This window comes from Dermacentor variabilis, chromosome 1 (assembly GCF_050947875.1).
Source record: "Dermacentor variabilis isolate Ectoservices chromosome 1, ASM5094787v1, whole genome shotgun sequence".
Classification (NCBI taxonomy): domain Eukaryota; kingdom Metazoa; phylum Arthropoda; class Arachnida; order Ixodida; family Ixodidae; genus Dermacentor; species Dermacentor variabilis.
Genome location: NC_134568.1, coordinates 15,774,433 through 15,788,690, shown reverse-complemented (window position 1 = coordinate 15,788,690; position 14,258 = coordinate 15,774,433). Strand labels below are relative to the sequence as shown.

The window sequence follows — 14,258 nt, the reverse complement described above, 5'->3', positions numbered from 1 at the left end:
AAATTTTATAATTTTATCACGTAACACTGTGCACCCAAAGCGACCATTAAAGAAACGCAGTTTCGCCCGAAAGGCGAAGCGTCGATTGCGATAGCAAATTAGTGGAAAATTATACGAAGTAAGGATAGTTGTTTGACCGACCGTGTAAACGTGGACATATTCGCTTATTAACTGAATTAACAAGCATAGTGTCAGCGCGTACAGGCGAACGGTGTCCGCGGACACTCGCTGTGAGAATGCTGGCGTGAGCAAGCGCGGCAGCGGCAGCGAGCGAAGTGGCCTTCGTGCTGTGTATCGTTTCAACAAAAACAGCGGCGAGAAAACGGCGCACACACAGGTATGAGCCGTCTGCAGATCGGTTTTAAGATACGGCGCACGCAACCACGCTCCGTGGCGCAAAGTACACCTTGCTTGCAGCGTAGAAAGCCCCCCTCCTCCTCCTTCCCTCTCGCACTGTCGCTACCTTTGGCGCGCGAGATTGAGCCGCGATTGTCAGTTCCCCTTGCGCCCGGTCGCGAGATACTGTCAGGATTGGGGGCTCAATCCCATCGCTCGTGATCCGTTGTCAAGATTGGAGTCTGGCATGAATTCGAAGGTAGCTGGCCCATGCCGTCGTCCAACTTATCCACGCTGAGGACGTTGATGAAGGGAAGAACTGCTTCTCATCGAGAACGAGGAAAATGGGTTTATTTACAGTATTTATATCAGTCTAACATCACTGCTTGAGAACAGTGCATCAGTCTAACATGAATGCTTAAGAAAAAGAGTGTCAGTCCAACATGACTGCTCAAGAGAAAGTGTCTCGAACATCCGCACAACAGCAGTTTTTAAACACTCGGTCCGCCGGCGATACAAGGCGGCGAATGTTCGTGTTTCATCGCAAAACTAGCCGCCTCCCGCAGGACGGCTTACGCACACAAAGGCACACACGTTCGAGCCCACACACACAAAGGCTCACACGTTCGAGTGTCCAGAACCGACGTCAGAGGGGAGCCGTTCCGGGTAGCTCGGAGCCATTCTGGGTAGCTCGTTGTCCTGCGTCCCGGTCGGCGCGTGGGAAGCAACAAAAAACGGCTTTCCCGCGGCAGCTCGCGCACGCGTAGCAGATCAGGTCCGCGCTGGGGAGTTCGGGCACAATAGTTCGTCCGCCGAACTCATTCCGTCACAACGGCGATGGGGCTAGAGGATGGCGGCGGTTTTCAGCACAAAGCCCGCTTCATCGAACGCATCCTAGCTGAAGCGAGGGAGAGTGGGGGATGCGCGTCTTGTTCCCCAGTCGTAATTGGGTGGCAATCCTGCATTGCAGCTCGCCATTCTTAACAATACGCAGTTGCTGCCGGAGCCCAACTCCGCCCCCTCCCTCCCTTCCATCCCCCACGGCCTTCTGCGCAATAAAAAACGGCGCGTTTGCTCTCCTCCTTCCTCCCTCGAGCCCGCCATATTCAGCCGCGATCGTCGGATCCCCTCGCGTGGTTTCGCTCGCATATACAGCATACAGCGCGTGGCGACGGTGTTATCGCCCATGGACTTTATACGGAACATCACGGCGACGCTGACGGCAACATGCGTCTGGAGTGTCCATATAATTTCTATCGCAATAAAAACCTCGGCTTACAATGCACTGCCAGCAGGTGTGGTGCCCCAATGAGTAAATTACGGTAGCAAAAACTCAGCATACTGCAAACCTAAGCACATAAATTGCAACTATTTATACTTTTACAATTGTCAAACGATGTAGCGCAGCTTAGAGTACACTGCCAAGTTAATAAGAAGCCTCTGATTACTTTTGTTAGCGCCAGCTAGCAAAGCCTGCGCACAGTCATGACACACAATTCGCCACTGATGAGGGCGGAACTGAGAGTAGCTTTTCGCGTTGTCATAACACATGCACAAATCCGTCGCTTATAACTTCGTCCGTAAGTCCAACGAACCACTTTTGTTTTTTGAAGTACTGATGTCCTTGACGTTTTCATGTGCCGCCGCGCACACATTATGATTCGCCGATATTTTACGAAAGCACTCCTCTTAGTGGGGACCATATTTGAGACATCGGGCCCGCACTTAGTAAAGCCTGACCACCCCAAACGGAGAAGTTGGCTGGGAATGCTTCTACGTGCAGAACGCTTATCCAATCGTTTAATCAAGCGCTTTGAACCGAGCGTCTTGTCGCCGTTGTGTGCCATCGTAAATAAAGGTTTCATATTATTTGTCGCAGTCAGCTCCCTTCCGCCCGGTTCCTCTTGACGTAAATAGGCCTTCTGATATTTCGCGTGATGGCCTCAACGAATGTAAAACTGTCGCCGGATACTTTGCGAAGAAAGCCCTCAACGTAAGCATCTAACGCAGATGTATAGTACTAGCAGTCCGCTACGCCTATATTTTCTATCGATGGTATATTTTGCATAGGCTTTTTTTGCACGACGTTGTTCACTGCCCTGGGACTCCCGGCATTAAAGTCAATGAGGTTTTGTCGTTAGCGATAATGAAGTGTATAAATGGAAGGTGACAAGAATCGCTACTAGACTAAGTTTTTTTCATTGAGAACCAAGTTTTGGCGTAATGTATTCACGTACAGCTGCAAACTTTTCGTTTCTTCGGTGTCATTCTTTTAGAGCGCCGCTCCTAGGCGCCCGTTCCTGCGCCGAGCGTCAGCGCCGACGTCCTCGGCCTAACCGAGTGAACGAGCATAGCGAAGGATGAAAGAGCGAGCGCGGCGAGCGTCGGCGGATTGAAAACGGCGATAGGTTAGAGGGCGCGAGGAGGATAGCGGCGGGGGCAGTTATGGTGAAAGCATGAGAAGAAAAGCGCAGTGCCGCGCAAGAAGGGCTCTGCGGCAACGATGGCTACGAGATGGCGTCAGAGCAGCACGCGTCAGAAATATGGAAACAAAGCCCTGCATGATCGGAGGTCTGTCTGCGGCGGCTGCTGTGAATCACGGCCACGTGTCACTCACGCGCTGCATTTCGCGATCTCCCGGTCAGCGAGGCAGTCGTGCATACACTTAGCTCCGTTTGCAGCGTGCCGCAAGGGACACTTTGTCCACGACAGCCACTATATCGCGATATAAAAACATGTGTAGAACTGCGCTCAAATTTCGCATTAGAGAGTATCGTAATCGTCTGTGAATTTCGTGTCAGCAGAAGTGGTCAATAAGTTACGCTTTCAGAACTTCACTTGCCCTCCAAGGCTGTCACCTCAATAGCGAAGGCTGAGGGTAAAGTCAGTGTACAAAAATCGCTCGCTCAGTTCCGACTCGCACATGCCGGTTACGATGTTGTATACCAAAGCGAATGCAGTGTATGCCCATGTTCCCCACATCTGCAATAGATCCAGCGGGCTCTAGTATGCACAAGTAACCCTAGCATACACATACCAGTACAAAAGTATATGCAAAGTACACAAATATAACAAGAACCGAATACACCAAGGCTGCTCTAGAGCGAACGTAACGATTAATCGTGAACCATATACTTGATAAACGCATCCAAGCAAACCGTTATTTTCAGTGCAGATGCCGAGCTTCAGCGGAATGAGTGCAAACACCTGGAGGCACTGGATTTCGTCATGATGGCCGGACTACGTGGTCTTGCCGAAGTACGAGTCATGAAAACTCACCACTTCCGTGGGAAGAGGGAACTGTCGAGGCGATCATCATGACACCCACGCAAACGGCTATGAAGTGTTGCGTTTCGCCTGCGACACGTGGTTTTGCCGGCGCGACTGCGGCGGGGCGGCCGACATTTTGGCCCGATCGTCGTCGCCGCAACGCTCATCGCCAGGTGTTTCCAGGCGCGACTGCGGCGATGCGACCGCAAAGGATCACCCTCTCCTTCCAGTCATTGTGCCCGAACCAGGCGATGCGAAAGCAGGGATCATCCTCTCATTACAGTCATTGTGCCCGACCGGCAGCGCTACGACAGTGTGCTACGACATTGTGCTACGACATTGTGCTACGACATTGTGCTACGGCAGCGCTTCGACAGTGTGCGTCACCATTAGCCCATTGTACATTCACGTGCTCGTCTATTGAGGGGTTCCTTCTTGCCCTCAACTGCGAGAGTATAAAAACAGCTGCCCCCGGACGCCAAAAAGGAGGGCTCCGATTTCTTCTGTTGAGTAAAGTGCTCTCCCGTCTCTCTACTTCGGTCAACCTGACCGCGAACTCTTTGCGATGTTAAAATAAACAAGTTGTTTTGTTGTTACCAGTCGACTCATGCTTTGCCGGGACCTTCGGATGCTTCCAGTTGTACCCCAGGCCGCCAGGCCAACGCTACCCTTGGGGCTTGCGACCCAGGTACAACCACGGGCGTCAGCGCCGAATTCCCAACAGATCGTACCAGCGGTGCGATCAAAACATCTGGTTGGCAGCGGTGAGATCACCTCCGACTTCAAACAACTGTCTGCCAGCGGTGAGATCGCGACAACGAAGGCCAGCAGCGAAGAGATGCAGTTGACTGTATGCTGAGCAGCTCAACGACGATCCGGGAGCAGTGCAACGAGCCCTGTGTGACGACTGGTTGCCTGCAGCGGAACGACTGCGCGGAATTCCTGCCTGCGAGGTTTGGTGAGTGCGGGACTTTCTTCTTCTGAGCTTTGCCAGGCTTTTGTTAGTGTCAGAAACAGAGCTGGTAATTGTGGTTGTCGTTGCTGCCGGGTTAGTTTGCGGCAAGACAAAAATAGGCAGTAGAGAAAGCAGCATTCAGAGCAGCCATGGATTTGAAGTCGTTGCGCAAACCGAAATTGTTGGAGCTTGCAAGAGAGTTGGGTCTGGATGTCTCGGACAAACTCAGAAAACCAGAACTGCTAAAGGCTATTCTTGAGTTAGAGGCTGAGGATGACGAGCTGTCGGAATGCCTTGAGACTATTGAGGAGAGGACAAAAAGACAGGAGCGCGAACTTAAAGAGCAAAAAGAGAGACAGGAGCGCGAACTTAAAGAACAGAAAGAAAAAGAAGAGCGTGAACGTAAAGAACAGAAAGAGCGAGAGCAACAAGAGAAAAAAGAAGAGCGCGAACACGCTTTGGAAATGAAGCGTCTCGAGGTAGAGATGGAACGCGCTCGTAATGGAAGTCAGGCACACGGTGCAGGAGAACGAGTATTGTTCAAAATGACTGACCTGATGCGGCCGTTTAAGCTTGGAGAGGACATTGGTTTGTTCCTGGTTAACTTTGAGCGAACGTGCGAGAAGCAGGGGTTCTCTCGGGAAACGTGGCCACAGCGCTTGCTCACTTTGTTACCCGGCGAGGCGGCCGACGTAGTCGCTCGCTTGGATAGAGAGGAGGCAGAGGATTTCGACAAAGTAAAATCGAGTCTGCTAAAAAAGTACCGGCTGTCTGCGGAAGCGTTCCGTCGGAAGTTTCGGGAAAATGAGAAAGGCAAAAGTGAGTCATATACAGAGTTTGCGTATAGGCTTATGTCAAACATGCAGGAGTGGCTCAAAGAAGAGAAAGCGTTCGGTGACCACGATAAAGTTCTGCAGTGTTTCGGGCTAGAACAGTTTTATAGTCGGTTACCGGAGAACGTGCGATACTGGGTCTTGGATAGGCCAGACGTTTGTACGGTGGCTAAAGCCGCTGAGCTAGCCGAGGAGTTTGTGACGCGTCGGGCTCGCGGAGCTAAGGACGGTCAAAAGGGTGAATTTGGCTCGAAGTTCGAGAGGCCGAAGTTCACACCCATGAGAGCAAAGGGGAACACGCGTAGTGCGGATGCGAGTGGAAGCAGTGCGACCGAACCTAAGGAGACGGCGGCAGCCGAAGCCGAACGCAGAAAGCGGTTCGAGATGAGGCAAGCGCGCGTTTGTTATACGTGCCAGAAGCCGGGTCACTTTTCGGCGCAGTGTCCGGAAACAACACCAAAAGTTGTGTTTTTTTCAATAGGCAGCACTGACGAGAACATGAAGCTTCTCGAGCCTTACATGCGAGACCTCCTCGTGAACGGGAAAGAGTGCCGAGTGCTTCGCGATTCCGCAGCTACGATGGATGTAGTTCACCCGTCTTATGTAGAACCCCATATGTTCACGGGCGAGTGCGCATGGATCAAGCAAGCCGTGGAAGCTCATAGCGTGTGTCTGCCAGTAGCAAAGGTGCTTATTGAAGGACCTTTCGGAGCGCTTGAGACAGAGGCGGCAGTGTCATCTATGCTGCCACCCCAGTACCCGTACCTATTTTCAAACAGGTCCGATCACCTCCTGCGCGAGAAGGGGCTTTTGTTTGGTGAAGCTAGTGTTCAGGCCTTAACCAGATCGAAGGTTCGGGAGCTCGCTGCAAAGGCGGTAGTTGCGGGGCCGACGTTATCAAACAACGAAAAAGGGTCAGAGGCGCAGCAAGCTGATATTCAGAGCACGCCCGAACTGAATAAACTTGAGTCTGTAACGTTAAAGGCGCCAGATACTGGAGAGGAAACGCCCGACACGGGAAAGTTAGAAGAGCTATCTACTGATTTGCTCATCGCGCCTACGTCAGACGGACTTCATAGGTTGCTAAAAGTCAGCCGGTCGGCTTTGATAGCCGAGCAAAAAAAGGATGGCAGCCTGGAAAACGTGCGCTGCAATGTCAAAGAAGGTATCGCCAGGAAAACTGCGCGTTTTGTGGAAAGAGGTGGAGTCCTGTACCGGAAGTATCTAGACCGCCGTGGAGTGGAGTTCGATCAGCTGATCGTGCCTCAATGCTATCGTCAGGATCTGTTGCGCTTGTCACACGGGGGTTCGTGGTCCGGACACCTAGGAGTTAAGAAAACTAAGGACCGTCTCTTGCAAGAGTACTATTGGCCAGGGTGTTTTCGGGACGCAGACCACTTCGTGAGGTCATGTGACACCTGTCAGCGGGTGGGCAAACCAGGGGACAAATCAAGGGCGCCGTTGAAATTGGTACCTATCATAACGGAGCCTTTTAGACGGCTCGTTATTGATACTGTGGGACCTCTGCCGGTAACAGCCACGGGGTACAGACACATTTTGACTGTGATCTGCCCAGCGACAAAGTTCCCTGAAGCAGTGCCGCTTAAAGAACTCAGCTCAGTTGAGATAGTCAATGCACTACTGTCCATATTTGCGCGAGTTGGTTTTCCTGCGGAAATCCAATCCGATCAGGGCACAGTGTTTACTAGCGCTTTGACGACAACTTTTCTCGAAAGGTGTGGGGTAAAGCTGCTACACAGCTCAGTGTACCACCCACAGTCGAATTCCGTTGAGAAGCTCCACTCCGTCATGAAGCGCGTGTTGAGAGCATTGTGTTTTGAACATCGAACTGACTGGGAGCTGTGTCTGCCTGGGGTGATGTTTGCATTAAGGACCGCGCCGCATGCGGCTACGGGGTTTTCGCCAGCTGAACTGGTGTACGGTCGCTCGCTTCGATCTCTGCTTCGCATGCTTCGAGAATCGTGGGAAGGTAGGGGCGACGACCCAGTCGTGGTGGAGTACGTACTTAAGCTCCTCGAACGCTTAAGAAGGGCACAGGAGTTGTAAGGTGAAGCAATGACAAAGGCCCAGCAGAGGGCCAAGGTTTATTATGATCGGACAGCCAGGGCCCGTCGTTTTGAGGTGGGCGATGAGGTCATGATATTGCGCACATCGCTAAACAACAAACTAGACGTGCAGTGGGAGGGCCCAGCACGAATTGTTCAGAAACTGTCGGACGTTAACTACGTGGTAAGTCTGCCAGGAAAGCGGAAAGCACAGCAAGTTTACCACTGTAATCTGCTCAAACCTTATAGACAAAGGGAAGCAGTGGTGTGCATGATGGTAAACGTTCCTGAAGAGCTTCCGGTCGAGCTTCCGGGACTAGGCTCAGTGACGAACAGGGAAGACACCGGTCAAGTCATTAGTGACCTTATCAGTAAAGCACCGCTGTCGCCCGAGCAGAAAACCGAACTACACCAGCTATTACAAGAGTTTCAAGGTCTGTTCTCTGAGAGGCCTGGTAGGACTTCTGTACTTACTCATGATATAGAACTTACCTCCACAGAGCCAGTACGATCCAAGGCGTATCGGGTGTCACCCCGCCAGAGCGATATTATGGAGGCTGAGGTAAAGAAAATGCTACAGCTCGGTGTTATTGAGGCAGGTGAGAGTGATTATACCTCCCCTTTGATTTTAGTTGAGGTACCGGGCAAGGAACCTCGTCCTTGCGTCGACTACCGCTGGCTTAATTCCATCACTAAGGATCAAATTTATCCGATCCCTAACATCGAGGAGCGCCTTGAGAAAGTTAGTAGCGCTCAGTTTATTTCCACCCTAGATCTTGTCAGGGGTTATTGGCAGGTTCCACTTACAGAAGAGGCTAGTAGGTATGCGGCGTTCATTTCACCAATGGGAACATTTCGTCCTAAAGTGTTGAGTTTTGGTTTGAAGAACGCGCCATACTGTTTTTCAAGCCTCATGGATAAAGTGTTGCGGGGACAGCAAGAATTCGCTTTACCGTATCTAGACGACGTAGCGATATTCTCCGCATCCTGGTCTGAGCATATGACGCACTTGCGGGCAGTGCTAACCCGCCTGCGCGAAGCGGGCTTGACAGTCAAGGCTCCTAAGTGCCAGTTAGCACAGGCCGAGGTTGTCTACCTCGGTCACGTGATTGGTCAGGGTCGTCGCCGCCCCTCTGAAATAAAAGTGGCCGCTGTGCGAGACTTTCCTCAACCGAGCACAAAGACCGATATTCGGTCGTTCTTAGGTGTCGCCGGCTACTATCAGAGGTACATCCCTAGGTACTCTGATATCGCGGCTCCCCTGACGGATGCTCTAAGAAAGACAGAGCCTCAAACAGTCGTCTGGGACGAGACAAAGGAAAGAGCTTTTAGCGCCCTAAAGAGTGCCCTAACAAACCAGCCTGTGCTACGATCGCCAGACTATTCAAATGGGTTCATTGTTCAGTGCGATGCTAGTGAGCGAGGCATGGGCGTTGTACTGTGCCAACGGGAAAATGGAGAAGTAGAACACCCCGTCCTGTATGCTAGTCGTAAGCTGACCAGTCGTGAGCAGGCGTATAGCGCCACCGAGAAAGAGTGTGCGTGTCTCGTGTGGGCCGTTCAGAAATTGTCATGCTATCTAGCCGGCTCGAGGTTTGTCATTGAGACGGATCACTGCCCTCTCCAATGGCTGCAGACCATCTCTCCCAAAAATGGCCGCCTCCTGCGCTGGAGCCTCGCTTTACAACAATATTCCTTTGAGGTGCGTTACAAAAAGGGGAGTCTCAACGGTAACGCCGATGGCTTAAGTCGAAGCCCCTAACGTAGGAATCAGCCTCAAAATTGTTTGTTACTGATGTTTTTCTTCCTGAGGCAGGATTTTTTTTTAACATATTGCTTTTGTTTAGTGTTTCAAAGTGATGATATGCTTTCTAGTGCAATTTTTCAATTTGTGGACGCGTTCTGAGTGATGCTAGACTACTGTAAGGAACTAGGCAGTGGTATAAAAAGGGGAAAGAGCCTGGCAGGGCTTAGTGAGGGTTGTGCCGTGCTTGCTGACTGAGCGGTTGAGTTTCAGCGTAGTTCTAACGCTTGCCGGGAACGAGAACAAAAATGTGAACTCTCCCGAAGTCACTTTGCAGTGTCCCGTGCGAACCTGAACGAGAGAACGAGGCCTTCTCTGTGCGCTGCGCTCAAGAAACGTCGAGGGACGCCCGACTTCGGTTATGAGCATCATCGAGCGACATCCCTCCGGACAGCGGATGCAGTCCCCTGTCCATCGGGATCTCCTTTCCCCGGCGGGGCGGTCTGTTGCGTTTCGCCTGCGACACGTGGTTTTGCCGGCGCGACTGCGGCGGGGCGGCAGACATTTTGGCCCGATCGTCGTCGCCGCAACGCTCATCGCCAGGTGTTTCCAGGCGCGACTGCGGCGATGCGACCGCAAAGGATCACCCTCTCCTTCCAGTCATTGTGCCCGAACCAGGCGATGCGAAAGCAGGGATCATCCTCTCATTACAGTCATTGTGCCCGACCGGCAGCGCTACGACAGTGTGCTACGACATTGTGCTACGACATTGTGCTACGACATTGTGCTACGGCAGCACTACGACAGTGTGCGTCACCATTAGCCCATTGTACATTCACGTGCTCGTCTATTGAGGGGTTCCTTCTTGCCCTCAACTGCGAGAGTATAAAAACAGCTGCCCCCGGACGCCAAAAAGGAGGGCTCCGATTTCTTCTGTTGAGTAAAGTGCTCTCCCGTCTCTCTACTTCGGTCAACCTGACCGCGAACTCTTTGCGATGTTAAAATAAACAAGTTGTTTTGTTGTTACCAGTCGACTCATGCTTTGCCGGGACCTTCGGATGCTTCCAGTTGTACCCCAGGCCGCCAGGCCAACGCTACCCTTGGGGCTTGCGACCCAGGTACAACCACGGGCGTCAGCGCCGAGTTCCCAACAGATCGTACCAGCGGTGCGATCCAAACAGAAGGGAACGTCGGATGGAGCCACAGCCTTGCTGGTGTAGGCGGCGAATAAAATCTTTAAAATGTTGAAATGTGTTTCTGTCTGCCACCCACCGCGGCAGCTCAGTCACCTTGGCGTTGCAATGTAGAGTTCGAAGTACCAGGTTTTACCTCCGCGTGGCGGCCGCATTTCAATGGCAGCGGAAGGCAAAAACACTTGTGCATTCTAATTTAGGTGCATCTTAAAGAACCTTAAGTGGCCTAAATTATTCTGGAGTCACTCTACTACGGCGTACCTCATAAATCAGATCGTGGTTTTGGCACTTGCAGCCACGAATTTATTTCCACTTGCCATTTCTTCTTTGTATTGACTGTTTCCTTCTGCCGACACGCGAAATGCTTAACTAAGCAGCAACGCCAAGGGTTTGCCAAAGAACAGATAATTGTGGCATATGTGCATCTATGACCTCAGAAATGTTGTTGTAAGGGTGAGGATCACCTATAGGCAGCGCGAGAGCCAACTCTGCCTCATAAACAGCGCATTTTGCAATCGTCTAAGTAATTTAAAACGCGACCTTTAGTGATTACTGCAGTCTTCCAATATTACTCAACTTTGCAGAAGTTGACGTGAAGGTCGTTAGAATGTGCAGACTTTTATACGCCGGCTGCATGCCGTGCCAGGTGGCCGCTCTGCGAAGGTCTACTCTGTTTTGTGCAGAGTTTCTCGTCGGTACGCGTCAGTGAACTTTTCGCAGTATATTGCAAGTTGCCTAATTGTTTAGCGGGCTTTAAGATTTCACCACGCATGCTTTACGGCTCTCGTATAAGCATGTCTATGCGAAATTCAGGTCGACTCAATCTTTGTAATGCATGTCTAAAGGTCTTGCTGATGTTGCGACCTTACAGCGGGAAATAATGAAAGTAAATATCAGGGAACACAATGACCATAGAATATCATTTGACATGCTACATAATGCACTATGATCGGTGGTCTTAACGGCGCAGCTTTATGCGCAAAATCCGTGGCTGGTATTTTGTGGCAATGGTGGAAAATCACTTGCAAGAACAGGAGATTAAGCACCCGGTACAGCTCGGAGGACGTGGCTGCGTTTAGGTGAGTATGCGGAAAGCGCTGACGGTGCCGCGTGGAGCGAGAAAAACGAACCCGCGCTGTGCAAATGGATCGCTCCTAATCTGCGCGTGCGGAAAAAAGGTCACGCCCTCTACTGCACGGTATAAGCGATGGTTGTATGTGTGAGCAGGATGCGGAGAGGCCGCCTATGCTTCCGCCGTTGCTATCTTACAATGGAAAAGGGAAAAAGAGAGCATGAAAGTGACCACAATCTGAAATACAACACATGGGCAAGAAAAAAGTACCTTTTCTATACCTGAGAGCCGATTTTTCGGGACAAAAAGTACTTTAGTTTAATCATCATCATCATCATCATCATCATCATCATCAGCAGCAGCAGCAGCAGCAGCAGCAGCAGCAGCAGCAGCAGCAGCAGCAGCAGCAGCAGCAGCAGCAGCCTTGTTACGCCCACTGCAGCGCAAATGCCTCTCCCATACTTCTCCAACTACCCCGGTCATGTACTAATTGTGGCCATGTCGTCCCTGCAAACTTCTTAATCTCATCCACCCACCTAACTTTCTGCCACCCCCTGCTACGCTTCCCTTCCCTTGGAATCCAGTCCGTAACCCTTAATGATCATCGGTTATCTTCCCTCCTCATTACATGTCCTGCCCATGCCCCCCCCCCCATTTCTTTTTCTTGATTTCAACTAAGATGTCATTAACTCGCGTTTGTTCCCTCACCCAATCTGCTCTTTTCTTATCCCTTGACGTTACACCCATCATTCTTCTTTCCATAGCTCGTTGCGTCGTCCTCAATTTAAGTAGAACCTTTTCGTAACCCTCCAGGTTTCTGCCCCGTAGGTGAGTACTGGTAAGACACCGCTATTACACACTTTTCTCTTGAGGGATAATGGCAACCTGCTGTTCATGATCTTAGAATGCTTGCCAAACGCACCCCAGCCCGTTCTTATTCTTCTGATTATTTCCGTCTCATGAGCCGGATCCGCGGTCACTACCTGCCGTAACTAGATGTATTTCCTTACCACATTCAGTGCCTCGCTACCTATCGTAAATTGCTGTTCTCTTCCCGAGACTGTTAAACATTACTTTAGTGTTCTGCAGATTAATTTCGACCCACTCTTCTGATTTGCCTCTCCAGGTCAGTGATACATTGCAATTGGTCTCCAGAGTGACTAAGCAAGGCATCAGGAAATCGCAAGTTATTGAGGTATTCTCCATTAACTCTTATCCCCAATGCTTCCCAATCCAAGTCTCTGAATACCTCCTGCTGTAAACACGCTGTGAATAGCATTGGAGAGATCGTACCTCCCTGCCTGACGCCTTTCTTTATTGGGATTTTGTTGCTTTCCTTTGGAGGACTACGGTGGCTGTGGAGCCGCTATAGATATCTTTCAGTATTTTTACGTATGGCACGTCCACACCCTGATTCCGTAATGCCTCCATGACGGCTGAGGTTTCGACAGAATCAAACGCTTTTTCTAATCAATGAAAGCTATCTATAAGGGTTGCTTATATTCCGCACATTTCTCTATCACCTGATTGATAGTGTGAATATGGTCTATTGTTGAGTAGCCTTTACGGAATCCTGCCTGGTCCTTTGGTTGACAGAAGTCTAAGGTGTTCCTGATTCTATTTGCGATTACCTTAGTAAATACTTTGTAGGCAACGGACAGTAAGCTGATCGGTCTATAATTTTTCAAGTCTTTGGCGTCCCCTTTGTTATGGATTAGGATTATGTTAGCGTTCTTCCAAGATTCCAATACGCTCGAGGTCATGAGGATTGCGTATACAGGGTGGCCAGCTTTTCTAGAACAATCTGACCACCATCCTTCAACAAATCTGCTGTTGCCTGATCCTCCCCAGCTGCTTTCCCCCTTTGCATAGCTCCTAAGGCTTTCTTTACTTCTTCCGGCGTTACTTGTGGGATTTCAAATTCCTCTGGACTATTTTCTCTTCCATTATCGTCGTGGGTGCCACTGGTACTGTATAAATCTCTATAGAACTCCTCAGCCACTTGAACTATCTTATCCATATTAGCAATGATATTTCCGGCTCTGTCTCTTAACGCATACATCTGATTCTTGCCAATTCCTAGTTTCTTCTTCACTGCTTTTAGGCTTCCTCCGTTCCTGAGAGCATGTTCAATTCTATCCATATTATACTTCCTTATGTCAGCTGTCTTACGTTTGTTGATTAACTTGGAAAGTTCTGCCAGTTCTATTTTAGCTGTAGGGTTAGACGCTTTTATACATTGGCGTTTCTTGATCAGATCTTTCGTCTCCTGCGATAGCTTACTGGTATCCTGCCTAACGGAGTTACCACCGACTTCTATTGCACACTCCTTAATGATGCCCATAAGATTGTCGTTCGTTGCTTCAACACTAAGGTCCTCTGCGAGTTAAAGCCGAATACCTGTTCTGTAGCTTGATCTTGAATTCCTCTATTTTCCTTCTTACCGCTAACTCATTGATCGGTTTCTTATGTACAAGTTTCATCCGTTCCCTCCTCAGGTCTAGGCTAATTCGAGTTCTTACCATCCTATGCTTACTGCAGCGCACCTTGCCCGGCACGTGCACATCTTGTATGATGCCAGGGTTAGCGCAGAGTATGAAGTCTATTTCATTTCTAGTCTCACCGTTCGGGCTCCTCCACGTCAACCTTCGGCTATCCCGCTTAGGGAAGAAGGTATTCATTATCCGCATACTATTCTGTTCTGCAAAGTCTACTAATAGCTCTCCTCTGCTATTCCTAGTGCCTATGCCATATTCCTCCACTGACTTGTCTCCAGCCTGCTTCTTGCC

The 14,258-nt window shown here is 50.3% G+C and overlaps 1 long non-coding RNA gene across 3 annotated transcripts in view; it reads left to right on the top strand.

Moving 5' to 3' along the window:
- Positions 1-3,674, top strand: part of LOC142570214 (uncharacterized) — a 50,631-nt gene extending 46,957 nt beyond the window's left edge. For 2 of the 3 annotated variants that reach the window (XR_012825660.1, XR_012825658.1), the window contains one exon: positions 3,512-3,674. This is a non-coding gene — a long non-coding RNA (uncharacterized LOC142570214). Of the gene's footprint in view, positions 1-3,506 lie in introns of all 3 variants that reach the window. The other variant, XR_012825659.1, reaches the window with a different exon arrangement.
- Positions 3,675-14,258: the final 10,584 nt, after the last annotated feature.